The sequence below is a fragment of the Petaurus breviceps genome, unplaced genomic scaffold (assembly GCF_028583685.1).
Source record: "Petaurus breviceps papuanus isolate PSGF00001 unplaced genomic scaffold, PetGlider_PUasm1.0 37, whole genome shotgun sequence".
Taxonomy (NCBI): domain Eukaryota; kingdom Metazoa; phylum Chordata; class Mammalia; order Diprotodontia; family Petauridae; genus Petaurus; species Petaurus breviceps.
Window position 1 is genome coordinate 59,977,890 of NW_027186296.1, and position 19,522 is coordinate 59,997,411.

The 19,522-nt window shown below is 38.1% G+C and overlaps 1 protein-coding gene across 2 annotated transcripts in view; it reads right to left on the reverse strand.

Moving 5' to 3' along the window:
• Window positions 1–19,522, reverse strand: part of SLCO3A1 (solute carrier organic anion transporter family member 3A1) — a 355,744-nt gene that overhangs the window by 221,678 nt on the left and 114,544 nt on the right. The gene's annotated exons all lie outside the window — the stretch shown is intronic.

Here is a 19,522-nt window from a genome sequence, read left to right on the forward strand (position 1 = left end):
TCTCCTTCCCTCATTTCCCTCTTCTTTCCCATAGATAGTAAGCAATTTGATATAGGTTATATATGTGCAATCATGTAAAACATATTTCCATGTTAGTGATGTTGGGAAAAAAGAAACAAGTTTGCAAAAAATTATAGTTTTCAAAAGGAAAAAAAGCATGAAAAAATAAAGTGAAAATAGTATGTATTGATCGGCATTCAGACCCTATCAGTTCTTTCTCTGGCTGTAGATAGTATTTTCTATCATGTGCCCTCATACATTTATACCAGATTATACTCTAGTGATCTAAGCTTTCCGATCCTAGATTCTCCTAACCTGGCAATCATTCAGAGTATTGTGACTTATACAAATCACTCTGACTTTTTCAAGTCAAGGCAGTGTAGTACAATGAAAAAAAAATCCTAAATTTGTTGTCAGATAATCTGGGTTTGAAATTCAACTCATCATTTTATTACCTGTATGACCTTGGCCAAGTAATTCAACACCTCTGGGCTTCAGTTTCATTATATGTCAACTTAATGGATGACTAGATAACATTATGATCCCTTACAATTCCAAATTTATGATACTATTTGAGGTGCTGTTTTGTTTTTAGTTTTTTTTGTTTTGTTTTTGCTAATACTGGAAATTTCTGTCAATTATCTATCTTATATTGTGCCTAAAGCAACAGCTTAAGATTAAGTGGTTAGACCTGACCTTGGCTTCGTGGTAACCCAGGAAATAGCTTGAATAAGACTACATGCTGCTGACTTCCTGATTACCCCCCCCCCCCCATTGAAAAAAGACTAGCAAGGAAAAAAAAAAAATACAGTTATTGTCCATGCCAGACAACTAAATTAAATATGTGCCTGATTATCTAAAAAGTTCTTTTCAATGGTGACAACTTAGTATAAATCAGTCTGGATGAACCACATCTGATTAAACAGAGCATTTGTTTGTTTTGGGGGGACTGACAAGTGATGTGACTTATTGATAATTCTAGTCCCTGCTCCTGAAAACTGCTTTCACAGACTACTTACCTACCCTAGCAGCAACAGCCTGGATGTCTCTTGTCACAACCAGACTGATTTTCCCCCTTGATTTATTAGCCTGGTTTATATAAATGGATTCATCTGGAAAATATATATGACAACAGTTAGATCAAGATTATAGCAATTTTATGGCCTGGAAATGTTACACTAGTAGAGCACACTGTAACTCTATTTATAAAACCCATGTTTTATATGCATTCAGGAGTTATATATTAAACGTATTCAGACTTCTGGAGAGGCTTTTTGGTTATTGTTGTTTTGTTTTGCTTTTCATGAAAAGTTTTCATGTTATTGCTGACATGCCTGGTAAATCTACTCTCTTGCTTTTTCCCATAGATATTAAAGCTACATTTTCAGAAAGGTAAAAAAACTCTCTTTGGCAACTTACCTCCAAACAAACAAATAGTTCCAGGTGCATCACAATCAACTTAAATAATTTAAAGTATATATATGTATATGTGTGTATATATATATTTTTTAAGTACATTGACTAGTCAGTGGGATATTCCAATCTATGCTTATTTCTAAATATTTGGGGACCTCAATCATTTGAGAAAAGTCAATTACAGATTAACCTTGAATAGAGAAATTTTAACAGAACACAGTCAGGTTTAGCTGGAAGCAACAGCTTCATCAGGTGAAAGGATTATGATTATGGTTATAGACCCAAGTTCTTTCTTGGTGCAAAACTCCCTGGAATCATCTACAGAGGTGTGCTAGATGTACCCATAATCAGATAAGCTTATTTAGTAAGTATATAAGGATAAAGGATGTTTTTTTATGGCACAATACACTTGTTTAAAGGCAGGAAATGAAAAATATAAGCACCAGGTAAGATGATAAGAAGTTAAAAATGAACTCAAAGCATGTGTAGTCTATCCCTCTCTTTATCCCATTATAGCATGACTTATTAAAAGGCAGTATGGATAGTTGATAGTTGACCTTTGAGGTAGAGCCTGAACCTGCATTCCACCTCTGTCATACACTCATTGTGTGCCCTTGGGCAAATAACAGAGTCTCAGTGCCCCCAGGCAGCTCTCTAAGGTGCAGGGAAGGTGCTGATTTGTGTGTTAGGAGTTTCTCCACTGGGAGTTCTCTATTCTAATGAAATCACAGGTCCAATAAAAACAAAAACAAAAACTAAGGCTCATTATTTCGTTGATTTCCACATACTCTAGGCTTTGAAACATAACTCTATGTACTTAAAACTGTTATCCTTTAACTTTGGCAGTTAGACCTATCAGATTATATTTCTTCCATTGGCTAGTCAGTAGTAGTAGTAGTAGTAGTAGTAGTGGTAGTGGTAGTAGTAGTAGTAGTAGTAGTAGTAGTAGTAGTAGTAGTAGTAGTAGTAGTAGTAGTAGTAGCAGCAGCAGCAGCAGCACAACAGCAGCAGCATCAGAAGTAATGGTGGTAATAATGGTGATGGTGATGGCAGTAGTAGTGGTGATGGTGGTAGTGATGGTAGTTGTGGTGGTGATGGTAATTAGTGGTAGTGGTGGTGATGGTAATAGTAGTGGTAGTAGTAATAGTAGTATTACTAGCAGTAGTACTGGTGGTGTTGTTGTTGATGATGGTGATGGCAGTAGTAGTAGGGGTGGTAATGATGGTAATAGTAGTGTCAGGATAGTGATAGTAGTAGTAGTAGTAGTGGTGGTGGTGGTAATAGTAGTAGCACAGGTGGTAGTAATGGTGGTAGTCATGGTGATGGTAGTAGGCATAGTAGCAGCAGCAATAATAGCTAACATTTGTAAAGTGTTTTCTTTTTTGCTTTTTGGAGGGGGGGAGGTAGGGCAATTGGGGTTAAGTGACTTGCCCAAGGTCACACTGCTAGTTTTTTTCTGTGTGTGTTAAGTGTCTGAGGCCTGATTTAAACTCAGGTCCATCTGACTCCAGGGCCAGTGCTCTATTCACTGCACCACCTAGCCACCCCATTTGTAAAGAGTTTTAAGGTTTTTAAGGCACTTATGGGTATTATCTTATTTGATGGTCACAACCATCCTATGAGGTAGGTGCTATTGTTATTTTCATTTGACTGATTAGAAAATGAGAAACCTGAAGTTCAGGGAAGTCAATTGATTCCCCATATATATATATATATATATATATATATATATATATATATATATATGTCTGTCTGTATGTATGTATGCATGTTTAGTCCTACTCTCTCCTCTATGCATCAGTCTCACGTCACTGATTGCCTCTAGGACTTCTCAAACTGGATGTCCTGGAACTCTACCAAACAATCCATGTATAACTCAGAACTCATTATCTTCTACCCCACTTCAAAACTTCATCCCTTTTGTTGCAGGTATCACAATTCTTCCTCCCAAGTTTGTAACTTTGGTGTTATCCTCACCCTCTCACCCCACCCCTGCATTCCACATATCTATTCAGTTGCCAAATCTTGCTATTTCTGCCTCTTTCACATGACTCTTCTTTACTCAGACCCCCACTCCCCCAGACCAAGACTGACATCCCTCTCATCCCAATCATTTGAATGGCTTCTTAATTAACTTTGCCTCCAGTCTCTCCACACTCTGCACTATTGTCCATATAAGCACCAAAGTGATTTTCTTTTTGTGAAGTTTTGACTGTGTCATTTCCCTACTCAACTCCAGCAATTCCTTTTTGCCTTTAGGATCAAACATAAATTCTTCTGCTTAGCTTTTAAAGTCCTTCACAACCTAGTGCTTATCCGTCTTTCCAGTTTTTTTCATGTTACTCTCCTTCCCACACTCTTAGTCCAGTAAACTGGTTAATCCTAGTTACTAGAACATACTCCCTCCTCACCTCCACCTTCGGAGCCCCTGCCTTCTTTCAAAAGCTTCCCAAGCATCACTTTCTATAGGAAGTTATTTTTTTGATTTGCCAATAAACATTATGATATCTCCACAATAAATGTTGTTAAACCAGGGGAAAAGTGCTAATGTTCTATTTTCCTAACTGCCTTGTGATAAGCTTTTTGATAGTGGGAGTTGCTCTATTTTTTTTGTTTTGCTTTTTTTTGGAGGGGGAAAGGTAGGGCAATTGGGGTTAAGTGACTTGCCCAAGGTCACACAGCTAGTTTTGTGTTAAGTGTCTGAGGCCGGATTTGAACTCAGGTCCTCCTGACTCCAGGGCCAGTGCTCTATTCACTGTACCACCTAGCCGCCCCAGTTGCTCTATTTTTTTACTGGGTGTTTGCAGGGCTTAGCACGGTGCCTCGAACACAGTAGGTGTTTAACTAATGCTTATTAATTGATTCATGGTTCTTAGTTCAGTATTACACCTACTGTCATTCTCTCTTTTAATGAACCATGTTATAATGAGATTAAAGAGTTATATACGGTAATACATTTATATGGAGTATGACTTGATTGACTTCTAGCAGTCATGAGGTCAAGTCAACAAGCATTTATTAAGTGTTTACTATGTTGCAGACACTGGGCTAAATGTACAAAGAAAAGCAAAACAATACCTGTACTCAAGGAGCTTACAGTTTAATGAAAGAGACAACACGCAAACAATTTTGTATAAATAAATGTAGGTAGGGTAATTTGGAGAAAATTTCAGAGGGAAGGCTCAAACATTAAAGAGGACTGGGAAAAGTTTCCTGCAAAAGGTGAGATTTTAGCTGAGACTTGGAGGAAGGCAGGGAAGCCAAGAGGATTAAGTTGAGGACTGAGAGCATTCCAGACATGAACATTGAAAATTCACAGACTGGGAAGATGGAGCATTTCCTGCAAGGAAACCTGAAGAAATTATCTAACTCGATGCTTTCCACATTGATATGATCACATATTTAAATATGATGACCAGCCTTAGAAAAGCTGGCCTGAACAAAGTGAGAGTGATGCCTATATTTAAAATACCCTTGGGACAAAGGGAAGAGGAAAAGAAAAGGGAAATTAGGGAAAAAATGGAAAAAATGTTTATTTTAATAATTAAAAAATAACTACTTTTTGATTCTTACATAATTTTATAGTTGATAAATTTGAGGGGACAATATGAGTAACATCAAAACTGTTACATGAGATTCTTGTTTGTACTATAAGGAATTACCAGGATTCTTCAGAACAGAGTTTAGCAAATGTTGATGCAATCCATTACTTTAGTTAATAGGTAAAACTACATTTAGATTAGCTTTGTAAATCATTTCCCAAGATTATCAGGTAAGCAAATGTCAGTATGGCCCACCAAATTTGCTTTGAATATATCTATGCTTGCTAATGAAAGCTTCCTTCCTTATTATCTGGGTCTCATTCTATGAATGAAACAGTCTGTAACCAGAAAAACGATATAGAACACAACATAAGCCTAAACAAGAGGAACGTAATAGAAAGGAACAGCAAAATGAATTGATCAGAGGTCATTTTAAGCTTCTTAACTTGACCAAATTAGAGGTAGGTATCTATTTTATTCTTAAAGATTTTTAGGAAATGGGTGTGGGATGTTCCATATAACATCATTTTTTTTAATGTATTGATCAGTTTTTGCTGTTTTATTTCCTTTCCTTTCTCTTCTTTTTTTTTTTTTTAAATGAGAGACGGCTCTTTGGGAGGGGGAATGGAAAGGATACCAGGGAAATGTAGGCAATGTAAGAACAAAAGTTATCAATAAAAATCTACTTTAAAAGAATTTCCCAGAAAATACAGGATTTTCTGTTGACATATTTCATCCACTAACACTCCTTAACAGTTACAAACTGTTAAATGTTTTTGTGATACAACTATTCCCTGAGGAGATCATCACCCTCCTTACAAGGACCCTTCCACTATTCATTGAATTGTAATCCTTTAATAAATGGAGCAGAATAAATGAACCTCCCAGAAATTCTAGAAGCAGTCCTTTCATATGACCACTGTCTGCTTGTCATTTGGATAAATGGAAATGTTCCCTACTTTGGGTTGTCATTTTGCTTATGATGGTAAACTGAATGCAGAAGAGAAAGAGAAAATGGGATTTATAAGATCTTCATAGGTTGATGGATTTGTTGACTAAGGCCACTGATTGCAATGTTAATTACAATTTAATTGTTAATTACAAGTTAATTGGTTATGGACCCTAGGATTCAGATAAGTGTCAGAAACTCAACCGAACTAACAAATAGCAACACCCAGATTCTCAAGTGAAGAAAACCTGAATGCTCCTTCAGACTGAATTTACTGCCTGAGAAAGAGTGGGAGAATTATGGCATGAATTACTAAGTGAATGGTTCAACAGAGTAAGGAGAAACATGATATTTAATTGAATCTGTAAAAGTAATGTGAGGTTTGCTGCCTGCCAACTGAAATGTGTTGGTGTAGGCAAGTGGGCCAGGCAGAAAGGATTGGCAGGTGGGACAGGAAGCACAGCTGTGAGGCTGAATCATTCCATCAAGGTCCAGGGCCTGACCAATTATAGCTACCATTATTTACATAGTGCTTTAAGGTTTGGGAAGCTCTTTACAAATGCTATCTCATTTGATTCTCATAATAATCCTGAGATGTAAGTGCTATTATTATACCCATTATACAGATGTAGAAATGAAGACAGACTGTGATTAAATGATTTGTCCAGGGTCATAAAACTAGAGGCTGAATTTGAATTCTGGTCTTTTTTACTCCAGGTCTGACTCCATAGCCACTCTATCTCTTGGCTGCCAGAAGCAGGACAATATCTCCTGTTCTAATTTCCCTCTTCCTCACCTGGATTTCAAGATGAAAAGGGAGAGAGCTTGGTGTAGTACAATGTGGCCAGACTCAAATAGAAACAGGAGTCACTAATCGGTACATAAGGATTCCTGCAGGCTTCATACTGACATAGTTTTAAAGTACAATATTATTTGTTTTATCGTAGTTTTATTTATTTCGTTAACTATTTCCTAATTATATTTTAATCTGGTTTGGATCTCACTTGGGAGTGTTGTGGGTCAGAGGAACACATAGGGCACTAGATTGGAGTCCAGATTACTTGGTACCAAATCTTGCCTAAGATGTTTAACAACTGTGTGGCCCTGGGCAAGTCTATTTACCTCTCTGCACCTCAGTTCCCATATTGGATCTTATGGTCTATAATATCCCCTCTAAGCTCTAAATCAATTATACTATGTTCTATAGTGGGAGGGGACCTTTGTGGAATACTAGCTCTGCTTTTCCTGAAGCTTGGCTCTGCATGCCACTTCCTGGATATGTGTGGGTCTTGGGTCCATCTATTTTTAACCTGCAGACACCAATGTTTGACAAGAAAGGAGCAGCTGTCTGGCATCACGGTCTTAGTAGGACCTACTGTTCTAGAAAGGGTCATGTTAGTTTTTGTGACTAAATTATTGGCTCTCAGACCCCAGAGGGCAAAGAAAGAATAGTTTCTACTGGTTTCCCTGTGCAGTTTTATGGCTCTTTATCTTGGGAAAAATAACTTTACTTCCTTTGTTCAGCACTAGTTAAAACAGGAAATTAGTTGTTCCTGGGATTGTGTTTATAGAAGGATTACCATGGTACCAGTACAAAACTCACACCAAAGTTAATTTGCTGTGCCTTGTACTCTCAGGCAGCTGTAAGAGTGTTGGGGACCAGAAGTGTAAAATTGATTTCTTTTAAGGCTTCTTACTGAAGGGAAGAGATCCTGAAAAATGCAAGATCGATTTTCGGTGAATGGAGTTTTTATGGTGACTGTATTCAATCTCAGAGGGTCCTGGATGTGGATGAAAGGAACAATTTCATTCAAACTGCTGACTACTTGAGCAGTTTCACCTTGGCCCAGCATGTCTTCAAATTGTGCCAGCCCTTGTCAACTAAAATAACTGGAAAGTTGTGACAGTCATGTGTCCATGTGTCCTTATGCCCAAGGCACAGAAAAGCCAGGTAGTAAGTCAAAAAAATCAGACAGCAGGTCTAAAAGAAAGCGAGCAACTCAGCATTTCTCCCTCTTATTTATTCCCCTTCAGTTAGGATAGTTAGGCCTTCCTCCCTCCTTCCCCCCCATCTCCAACTCAGCCACCAATGGAAATATCCAAGAGTCAGCTCGAAGGAATAGAATGCCAGCTACATTCTGTAAGAGCTGGATTCAGGCCCTGCCTTTGATCTATATTGCCCATTACCATGGAAAAGTTATCAAACCTCTTAGTGCCCCCATTCAAGTCTGACTAATAATTTCAGAATAGTTGTTAATCTGCATTGGTAGTTGGAGTTTCTTTATGTGGAATTCCCTATACTAATGGATTCGCAAGTCCACAAAACACAGCAAAACAAAAATGGGAGTGTGTAGTAGAAAGAAAACAGTCTGTGAGACTTTTAGTTAGATCCATGTTTTCTTAATTAACAATCAAGGAACTTGCATTTATGAGACCATTATATTGTGCTGTACTCTTGGGGATGAAAAGAAAGACACAAATATGGTCTTTGCCGCTCACATTCTTAGCCTAGTGAGATGGGGAGCAGAAAGAGAGAGTTGGTCCTACAAGGAAAAATCAGGAGTGGAACAGGAAAATGGGAGAGTGGACTGGGCCCTGGACTCAGAGACAGAAGATGTAGTTGATAATTCTGGTTCTGCACCTTAATATGTGTGTGACTTTAGGTCAGAGGTTTAGCCCTTCATGTCCTTCATCTACAGCAGCCTCAAAGTAGAGATTTTCTTCCTTGATATTGCCTGTTTCCAAGGAGATCAGAATGCTTCATGGACATTGTCCTTAATGGTCACCCAGGGAAAAGAGGTAGGAAGCAGGTGGCAATATACTTACACTATAATGAACAACGTCCTCTGTCTTGGTATCCTCTACAAAAATGTTGTGAGGATTAAAGGAGTTCATTTGCTAGAAAGTGCATTGGGCACCATTGGGCATGCTACTCTGAAAATTCAAGGTGATGCTATTATTCCTACCTAGTTTGTTTATTGCAGGCCCCAAAGGGAAGGTCCTATCTTTGAAGTCATATTATGACACTTCCTGGGTCTGTACAATCAGTATCATAACGATTGCTCCTTACCTAGATAAAACACATGAAAAACACAGCAGGGGTTTTGTTATTGAACAATGCAACAGGTGCATTATGTTTGAACATACCTGAATAATTTATCAAGTAAATCTCTCCCCACCCCCTCCTTTTGTTTGCTTATAGGAGGAACTAATTCTATTGGGATTTAGCTTCTTGCATTCAGTACACCCCAACAGGGTAATCACAGGTGAAAGATAACTGGAATGAATTGTGGATAGATGTCAATTAAATGTTTGGTCCTTCTTTTTGATTAGGGAAACTTGCCAGAAAATTCTGAATCCTTGGGGGAAATTCTCAAATTATGTAAAACAAGTTATTGAATAAATAAGCTTTCTCCCTTCAAAAGCTCAATTTTTTATAAGAGGCAAAAAAAAGTATAGTTCTCAGGGTTGGATGAATAGTGGTGTTTTGGAAAATTAGTTCAGCTCCTAAATTAGAAACAGAATTGTAAGGGAGGCTTAACATCTGCATATTGAATGTAGTGGTTCTCACTGGTAGCCTGGGTGCTGATCTTTTCAGTATTGAGTTACTGCCCTTTTTCAGGGGAGATGAATCAAGGCAGTTGGGTAATGCAACCTGATTTGGGTACACAGTGAGAAAAGGAACAAAATGACAAAGCAAAAATGGACTGATGGTTCTAAACTATGGAAATTCACTACAAGTGTTGAAATAAATCATGACCTATCAAATATCAAACTGGATTTGCTGCATGACTTTTGCCCATAGATCATAAATCAGAGGATCATACCCCATTAGAGGTGGAAGGGAATTGAGAGGTCATCTATTACAACCACATAATTTCATAGATGAGGAAAATGAGGCCCAGAAACATATTATGATTTGTCTAAGGTCATATTAGAGCTTGTTCAGGACCTATGAGATTTGGTCTTGTTCTTAGGATTGTTTTAAAATAGATCCAGTATGCTGGACTGTGGAAAATACATCAAATTAGGATTCAAAAGTCCTGGGTTCTTGAGTCTGCTCTTGTACTTAAGCACATGTGATCTTGAGTAAGTCACAATCTCAATTAAACTCATTTTCCTCATTTATAAAATGGATATAATAAGAGTGATATAATGAAAGGAACGCTATTTCTGGAGTCAGAAAACCTAAGTTCAAATCTTGCCTCTGAAATGTTTCGTATCTGTGAACTTGAGAAAAGTCATAACCTCCCTCATTTGTAAAATGATGGGGTTGTACTAGAAGGACCTCTGAAGTACTTCCAGTTCTGGATCTATAATATTTTAATCCCATAAATTTACTACCTGTGTGACATTAGCACAGTACTTAGTACATGGTAGATGTTTAATAAATGTTTATTGACTGACCAACTGACCTTAGTAAATTACTTAATTTCCGAGATCCTCAACTTTCTCATCTTTTAAATGAGAAAATTAGATGATGTCTGAGGTCCCTCCCAATACCAGTTCTGTGACTCTGTGTGTGATCTTATGATAATTCTCTAATATTCACTCTATTGACTTTGCAAAGTTCCATTGAGTATCAAATGATTACCTGGTTCAGAATACTTTGGAATGTTCAAAGAATTGTCACATATAACACTACACAAATATAAGATATTAATGTTCCTAATAAACCATTATCCATTTTTTAAAAATGTAAAGCTACATGCAATTGCTGAATCTGCTTGAATGGACAAAATTTTGTGACATGTCCAATTTCTATAATGGGAACTGAAGGGAAAGTCTTTTCTAATTGGGGAAAAACAGCTCACATACCCACACTGTGAGCTGTGAATACAAACAGATGTTTATATTTTGAATTAATATCCAAATCATTCATTCTTCTCTTGAAGACTAGCAGTTTTGAGATGGTTTGATGGTTTGGGTAATTAAAAACTCCAAAGATTGTTGGCTTTCCTTCAGCAGACCACATGTTTCACAAAAAGCTTCTTCGCTTTTATGGATGCCAGATACTGGTACATGGCCACAATTCTTAAAAGGCCAGTGACTGAGTAGCATAGTTTACTGGATTAATTATTATCAAAAGGTCTTAAAGGAGTCATGCATATTTTAGATCTCACACATATAGACACTTAAAAAAATTATCTATGTGTGAAAGGAGACAGCTAGGGGACTCAGTGGCTAGAGTGCTGGGCCTAAAGTCAGGAAGAGCTGAGTTCAAATCTTGCCTCAGAGACTTACTAGCTATGTGACCCTGGGCAAGTCACTTAACCTTTGTTTGCCTTGATCCCCTGGGAAAGGAAATGACAAACTTTGCTGAGAAAATCCTATGGACAGTATAATCCATCAATCTGTGAGATTACAAAGTGTTGGATATGATTGAACAATTGAACAATAGCAGGGATGAGAGAGTAAGGAATCCTTTCCTTGTGTTGGTACTTGCTAGTGAAAAATGCATTAAAGGAACTCACTAGAGAAGGATTTCTTTTTTTTTTTTTAAGCAAATGTTATCTTCAGAATACATCCTATTTGCTGAAGTTCTAACAAAATTTCTCTTCGGCAGCAGATACTGTGATTTAAACAGAAGCAGTAAAATCATGGTTTTAAAGAATATCCCAAAGGAACCTTTAAAAGTATTCATCCAAGTGCAGGAAGTAGTGCAGTATTTAATGGAAGAAACACTTGACTTGGAGTCAGGAGATTTGAGTTGAAGTCTCAGCTCTCTCACTTAGCTGTGTGACCCTGGGCAAAGTTTCTTTATGTCTCTACTTCTTCTTTCTTATCTGTTAAATGAGGAGCCTGGATGAGATGACCCCTTATATCTTTTATGACTCTAACAATTTGAACTCCTTCTCTTTCCTTTCCATTAGATTCCAGAATCTACTTTCCTGCATCTCTGTAAAATAACTCCTCTTTCTCACACACAAAGACCTCTCCCATCAACCTACCCTATTGGTACTTGCATAAAAATGGACAACATAGCCTCAAGGTGTGCCTTCTTTAATCTTTAATTGACCTCATCTCCTTTGACAACTTTCTTATTACACTCAGTGAAAACAGTGTAGTGGATAGCCCATGGTGGGACCTGATGCCTAATTCCAGACAGGACTTCATAATTCCCAGACACTGGCTAACATTTCTTCTCCACTGACACTTTCCTAAAATGGATAAGCCAAAAATGTGACTTACTTTTTCTAAGGCTGCATGATAATTCAGGAAATGAGTTGTGAATGAGATTCTTGGTGTTTTTAATTCTGAGTTCGAGGACGAGGCCATTAGAACATGATTCTCTCTAAGCCTCAGCTTGAGGTATATACTGGGAGTCTGATTTAGAAGTGCTAGGTTGGCTGGTTATCATAAAAGTCTGTTTAATAATTCCCACCACTGAGAGACAGATCCCTTAGCCTGCAGGTTATTGTAAAGCAACTACAAGGGCTAATATGAAGAGTTTTCCTCATAAGCACAGAGGTGAAAGTGACCATTTAGCCTTACAGTTGGTTTGAGAAATAATCTTTGATTCTAGTCATTTATAGCTGTGAATCAGCAACTGTTAAGTGAACATGGCTTTATAGTTCCCTTCATTTTCATTTCTTCTAAATAAGAAAAGGGCCAAATTATACCAATGGATTCATGTCCCTAAAGTCCCTAGACACAAACCTTTGGCAAATATATGCCTACAAGTGCAAAGATTTTAATTTATATGAATCCAAAAAATTCACATAAAATATGTTGAACTGTGAGAAGAGAAAAAGTCTGATCTCAGGCCAGATCCATACTACCATAATGTACAAAAGCCTTGGTGGAATCAGAAAAAGGAAACAAGTATAGTGTGGTGGTGAGGTGAGGACCAGTCCAATATAGAACAATTGTGTATACATAATAGTAAAGATTTACAGATGCTTTTGGTTTTTCACTTCTGAATTTCCAACACTGTGTACACAGGTTTATTTTAGTCAAATTAATCTTGTTAGAGGGAGAATTGACAGGCAACATGGAAATAGTGCAGAAAAAACTATGATTAGAACTAAGAAAAATTGTTTTTCAAAGGTGTGTTGGAGTCAGGTTTCCAAAGTCTCTCAAGAACTGCCTGTTAAATTTTTAGTGTGAATACTAACACCTCAGCAAATGCTACAATCAGGGCTTGATTTATTGTTTTCCTGTTGATTGTGTAAACTTAAGAGAGTGATGGAGAAAATGTTAATGATGCGTACTCAATTTTAAAATGTATAAGTGCTTCAGAGAGCTAGTTGAGTATGTATCAGCACACCCCTGACTAAAGAACTGTTTTTGATGTTTAACTGGCTATATTGTGATTCTAGACAAATAGCTTACCCTCTCAAAGTGCTAAGAAATTCTTTAAAAACCATAAATTGCAGAAAAAGTGCCACCCAGCATTGGTCAAAGAAGGTTCCTTGTGCAAGAATTTCCTGTGCTCATCCTTCCCTCTATCCAGTGGTAGGATTAAATTGGTCATAGTGGTCCTTAAACTGTTTAGTCTGAGAACTATTTCAAGATTTCTTTGATACTTTGATGGATGTGTGACTTCATGGCTGTTCCTTCTAATCATTTAGATAACATTTCATTCATGTCTACCCATCTTGGTTGATTTTCATTCTTGTCTTCCCATAAATCTTTTATAGGAAGTCCACCTAATTGCTAGGGGCCTTCTTCTACTTCTCTTGACATTAACAGATGCCAGTGGAACACTTGTATTGTCCATCTTGCAGCACTACCAATCCTTTTTCTGGACACACGTTTCTTTGATGCCATCTTTTATGCATCTTCTCTCCTCTGATATCTTGTTTGTAATGTGTTACAGGCTTCTCATGTCTACCATATGCTTTGTCATTGACCTTTGAGTGAACCACAACTTTAATTCTTTAGAAACTGTGATATTCTATGACTCACAGCCATGCAGAGCTGCTTGGATGACCTACCACACTCAGTCCCTTAGGATACAAGCATATGGTTCCCTATTTAAACTGGCAGCAGTGGGGGAGGCCAAGTTATCTGCCTAGTGCTTTTATGACACAATCAGTAATTTTATATCAGTTAAAAAAACCATTCCAAGAAAACATCAGTTCCTCTCTTCTCTCTCTTTTATTTTCTTCCAGTGTTTCCTGTGAGCCTTCTTAGTATTCGTTCATAGCAGCTGCACATCCAATGTTTATAGTTTAGACCAGCCCACAAACTATCTGGAAGACCACAATGGTCATACTTCCAGATGCTATGTTGTATCATTTTCCAGAGTATAAGTCTCCCCCCAACTTCTTCAAAGCCCAACAACACATACCATCAAAGAGAGGATCCTTCCAGGTAGGGTATCTTAGAAGTTACTATGACTTTCATGCAAGGAATTAAATTTCCCTTTACATATTGATACCAAGAGAAGATGTAATATGTTATAGGGGAAAAAAGATGGTAATATTAAAGGCTCAATGAGGATTCATTCCTAAGAAGATAGATTAGACTTGGAAGAAAATAAGTAAATGAAAATGCGTGAATGAGAAGGTATTTATTAAGTGCTTGCTCTGTGCAAAACAGGGTGCTAAGTGCTATGGAAACAAACAGAAAAGGAAGGCAGTCCCTTCCCTCAAATTGCTCACCTTCTAGTAGAGTAACACAACACAGAGAGGAGCTTTCAGCTGCAAGTTGAACGGAAAGACAGGGTTCAGTGGCAAGGCTTATTGTAATGAATCCTTAGTGTCATTTCCATTTATAAAATCATCTTTGTAACATCTCTCACATATGCTCCCTTTTCTCTTCTGACATTACTCCCTCACCTTACAACTGGACTACTTCAATACCCTGCTGGCTGGTCTCACCATTACAAATCTCTCCCCACTCTAGTCCATCCACCACTCAATTGTCGAAGTGATCTTCCTGAGGTATAGGTCTGACTATCCTACTTGGGGAATCGATAAATTCCAGTGGGCTCTTTATCATTCCCAGGATCAAATGTAAAATGCTCTGTTTGGAATTCAAAGCCCTTCATAACACTTGTCCATCCACCCACCTGTTCATTCTCATGTCTTACATCCCACCCTCTATGTATCCTGTGCTCTCCTTGCTATTCATCAAAGACACTTCTGACATTAAGCATTTCCTCTGACTGTCCCCCATGCTTAGAATGCTCTCCTTCCTCATCTCCTCCCTTCTGGCTTCCTTTAAATCCTAGCTAGAATCCCACCTCCTACAAGAAACCTTTTGCCAATCCCCCTTGATTCTAGTGCCTACCCTCTGTTGATTATTTCCAAACCATCCTATATAGTCCTGGTTGCATGTCGTCTTTCTTGTTCGACCGTGAGCTCCTTGTGAACAGGGACTGTCTCACTTTTCTTTGTATCACCAGCACTTAGCACAATGCCTGGAACATAGCAGGTGTGTAATAAATATTTATTGAGTAACTGACTCATGTATGTTGAGCCATTTGACAATGCCAAAGACTTTGGTGGTAAGAACTCTTTTCTGGGTCTTCATAAGCCATTGCTGCTAAGGATGCAGGGCTGTAGCACCTACAGAGAAAGTTGGCAGGTTGTATCTCCAGTGTAGCTTTGCTAGATGATGGCCTGTAGAAAGGACTGGAGGCCTGCAGGTACTAATCCTCCCTGGGCTCCTGAGAGTGGAGTTCTAGACCTAAGCCTGAGGATTTTGAGGTGGTAGGGGCTTAGCCCACTTGATCCTTATGGGTTCCTCTCTTTCCCTTAGGATGCCTTGCTGATTTGGTTAAGGTGTCTACCCTGCCAAAATGGTGGAAGTTATGGTTGGTGATCAAGGATAGCAGGGCTCCCTTTCTACTGTGATTGTTCAACTGGATGGCGGTTTGCAGGTGAAGGTCTGGAAGAGAGAACTAGACACTCAAAAATCAAAAAGTCATCTTTGATCCTTCCCTCTATGAGATGGGAGCAGGCTGGATGCAAGGTTGGCAGGCTTGTAAGAACAGAATCAGAATTGCTCTTTTGTGGGCTCTTGGGTACAGAGTGCTGGGTTGACTGTGTCCTAGTCTGAGTGAGAGATACTTTGGAAGCCTGAATGATCATCAGCAGGCACCACAAGTAGGCAAAGTTTCAATTGTTTTCATTAAAATTAAAGATAAGCTTTTATGGTTAGATTGGCCCATAGACTATGTCTGGAAGACCACACTAGTCATGCTTTCTGTTCCACAAGACATTGCACCTGGGACTTGTAACTATACAAATACAGGTCATTTGGTCCTCCAGTGTTCAGGAAATGCTATTTCACTTTATAAACTTTTCAGGCACTGCTTCTCCTCTTCACCCCCTATTGCTATTTGTGTTTCTATAGCAGCTTTGCCTAAGTAGCAGGGTGTAGAGAAGAGAAGCACTGGTCAAGTTAGATGATAGTTCAATTATTTCAAAGCTACTTATTGGTAGTAGTAGTTATTTTAAATTTATGTATTAATGGTGAATTTCTAAGTTAAGTTTTATTATTTTCTTTTTCCTTTACCCCATTGTCATTCCCCATGATGCCATCACCACCAGCTGAACCATTGCTCACAACAAAGATAAATATCTAAGCCAGGGGTAGGGAACCTGTGGCCTTGAGGCCATGTGTGGCCCTCTAGGTCCTAGGTGCAGCCTTTTGACTGAGTTCAAGTTTTACAGAACAAATTCTTTTATTGAGGGGATTTGTTCTATGAAATTTGGATTCAGTCAAAGAACTGGACTTAAGGTGTGACCTTGAGGCCACAGGTTCCCCAACCCTGAAGCAAAACCAACCAATTTAGTTACCTTATGTCACAGTATATGCCACTTTTGCCATATGAACTCCCCTCCTTTAATCAAAGGAGGAAGGCTTGTTTTAATGAATGGGCAGTTAAGTAAGATCCTTAAGTCTCATGTTGTAGTAAAGCCAAACCCACTCAGTTGTAGGAAGACTGAGAAAGAAATTGCCTCTTTATAGGAATATGGTTGTATTAAAAAAAAACCACTTTATTCTATTGACATTTTATTTCATCCTGATACTATTTGGCTCTGGAGGATACAACCATTTATTCCTCGAAGACTCAGAGGAGAAAGCACATTTTTTTTATCTCTTGGTGAGAGTATAACATTATTCTACTCCCATGTGAACCTCCATGTTCATGATGGCCTCATCTCCAACCTGGGATTATGCCAGGATTTGCTACTGCAGATTCTCCATTGCTGCATGCTGTGTCTTTGCCAGCTGCCGATTTCTACCAGCTCCATCCCATTAAGTAACATTCTTAAAAAATAGATGCAGGTGGAGTGCTAGCATAGATGGTGATCTGTGTTCCTGTTTTTCTCTTTGATGTTACCCAATTCCTACCCTTCTACCTTTCCTCCCTGGCCTAGGAATTCAGTTCCCTTTGTATCTGATCTCCTCTTGGGTTATCTTTCTGTTTTTTTTCTGCACTTGCTTGTCTATTCAATTGATATGCTTTGATCAATTATTGACTTTAGGCCTCCTCTCCTTTCTCATATATGCCCCTGCATTCTGCTTGCCTCTCTCCTTTTTTTCAGATTCCTGACCATCAAAGCCTCTTGTATTTGTGTTTCCCTTACTTGTATGCTTCATGACTCCTTCCTCCTGCCCTGTGCCCCCCACCCCCCTGCAGTAGAATGAAGCTACCATGAGGGCAGGCACTGTTATATTTTTGTATTTTCACTGCTTTGTATAATAAAGTAAGAGCTTAATAAATGTTGCCTTTAATTCATCTGACTTTATTGTGTTCCCCCTACAGAACATTTGCCTACCACTAGTCCATAGCAACCCATTCCCACACTTACAATCAAAGGCTTCAAGTCAAGAACAGAGGAGCTACTTAAAATATGATAGATAGATAGATAGATTGATAAAAAGAGAAATAGATAAACTGATAGATGAATGGATGGGTAAATACATACACACATACATAGATAATACATACACATAACATGCATACATATAGTTAAAGACAACTAACCTGGATAATCCCTAAGGTCCTTGTTAATTCTAAAATTCAATGGCTCTATGAAAACATTTCCCTATCAATTCTTTTAGTTTATTCTCATTGCTATTATCCTAATCTACATCCTCATTGTCTCATATGCAGCCTGTAAAACTCCAGAGAGCACCAGAACCAGATTAAAATCTAATTGGGAAATATTTAATAAAATAAATAAAAGTATAATACAACATAGATAATGTTAATTTGTGGTTTTCTAAGGCAATATTTGACCCACAGAAATCCTCCTATTTGAGTTTGATACCACTATTCTACATTCCTAGGATAGTAATTAATCAATAAATCAATAAGTATATGTTAAGCTCCTACTATGTGTTTGTCAATATGCTAGGTGCTAGAGACATAAAGTATAAAATAGACCCCTGCCCTCAAGGAGCTTTAGCATGTAGTCCCATAAGTATATATAAAATATATGCTATGTAGATACAAGATAATTTTGGGAGAGAGGGACTAGCAGTTTGGGGTATCAGGAAAAGAAGTGGCCCTTGAGCTGTTCTTTGAAAAAAAGCTAGGAGCTACATGAGGCAGATGCAAAGAAGGGGTGCAATGTAAGAGGGACCTTATGCAAAGAAGTGGAGATAGAATATTGAGTGTCCTGTCCAAGAAACAAGAGAGATCTAGTTAAGTGTGCACCGAGGCAGTGGAGTACGGGGTAAAGTATAATAATCCTGAAAATTTAGTTTGGAGCCTCGTTAGTTTTTGAAAAGTCAAACAAAGGAGTTTCTATTTGATGGAGACACTGAAACTTACTAAGTAGGGTAGTCATATGTTCCAACTGGCACTTTAGGAATAACCCTTTGATAGATAGATGGAAGATGGATTGGGGAGGAGAGAGATGAGGCAACTCATCTTTTAAAGTCATTTTCTTTTAGTGGGAAGTGCACTGGATTTTGAATCAGAGGGCTTAGGTTAGAATTTGGATTCCTTTCCCTGCTCCCTTTGTGACCATGTGCACATCACTTCTGCCAACACAGTCCTGTTGTCCTCATTTCTAAAAAGAATGGTTTTGTCCCTAAGGCTTCCTATAGCTCTAAATCCTTGGATCCAATGACCTGTTTCATTGAGAACCTCCAGTGGAACCTCACTGGTCACCATACAAAGCTCAAGTTTCTCAGTCTTCCATGTAATGATGTCCAAAGATAAGACGCCAGTAAAGGTAGGACCCCACCATAATTGTCAAATTCATTTCTGAAAAGAAACCTTTTGTTAGGCTGGCGTTTACCCCCATTTTTATCTAAATCATTGTCCCTTTCCTCTCCATCTATTCGAATCCTGTTCATCTTGAGGCCCAGCTTAAGTCTCACTTCTCCAACAAGGTCTTTCTTCCACCACCCAACTGAGCTACTCCCTTCCTGACTTTTTATAGCACTTATATCATTCCCTTGTTTACTGACAAGCACCAAAGTATTTCATGTTCATACCTTTACTTCCCAAACAGAATATAAAGTTCTTGAGTGCAGGGATTATGTAAAATAGATGATCGATACATATTATATATGTATGTATACATATATATATGCAGATATATGTATATTATTATGTATTCTATGTATATTATGTATTGTGTCTATCTATCATCTATCTATCTATCTATCTATCTATCTATCTATCTATCTATCTATC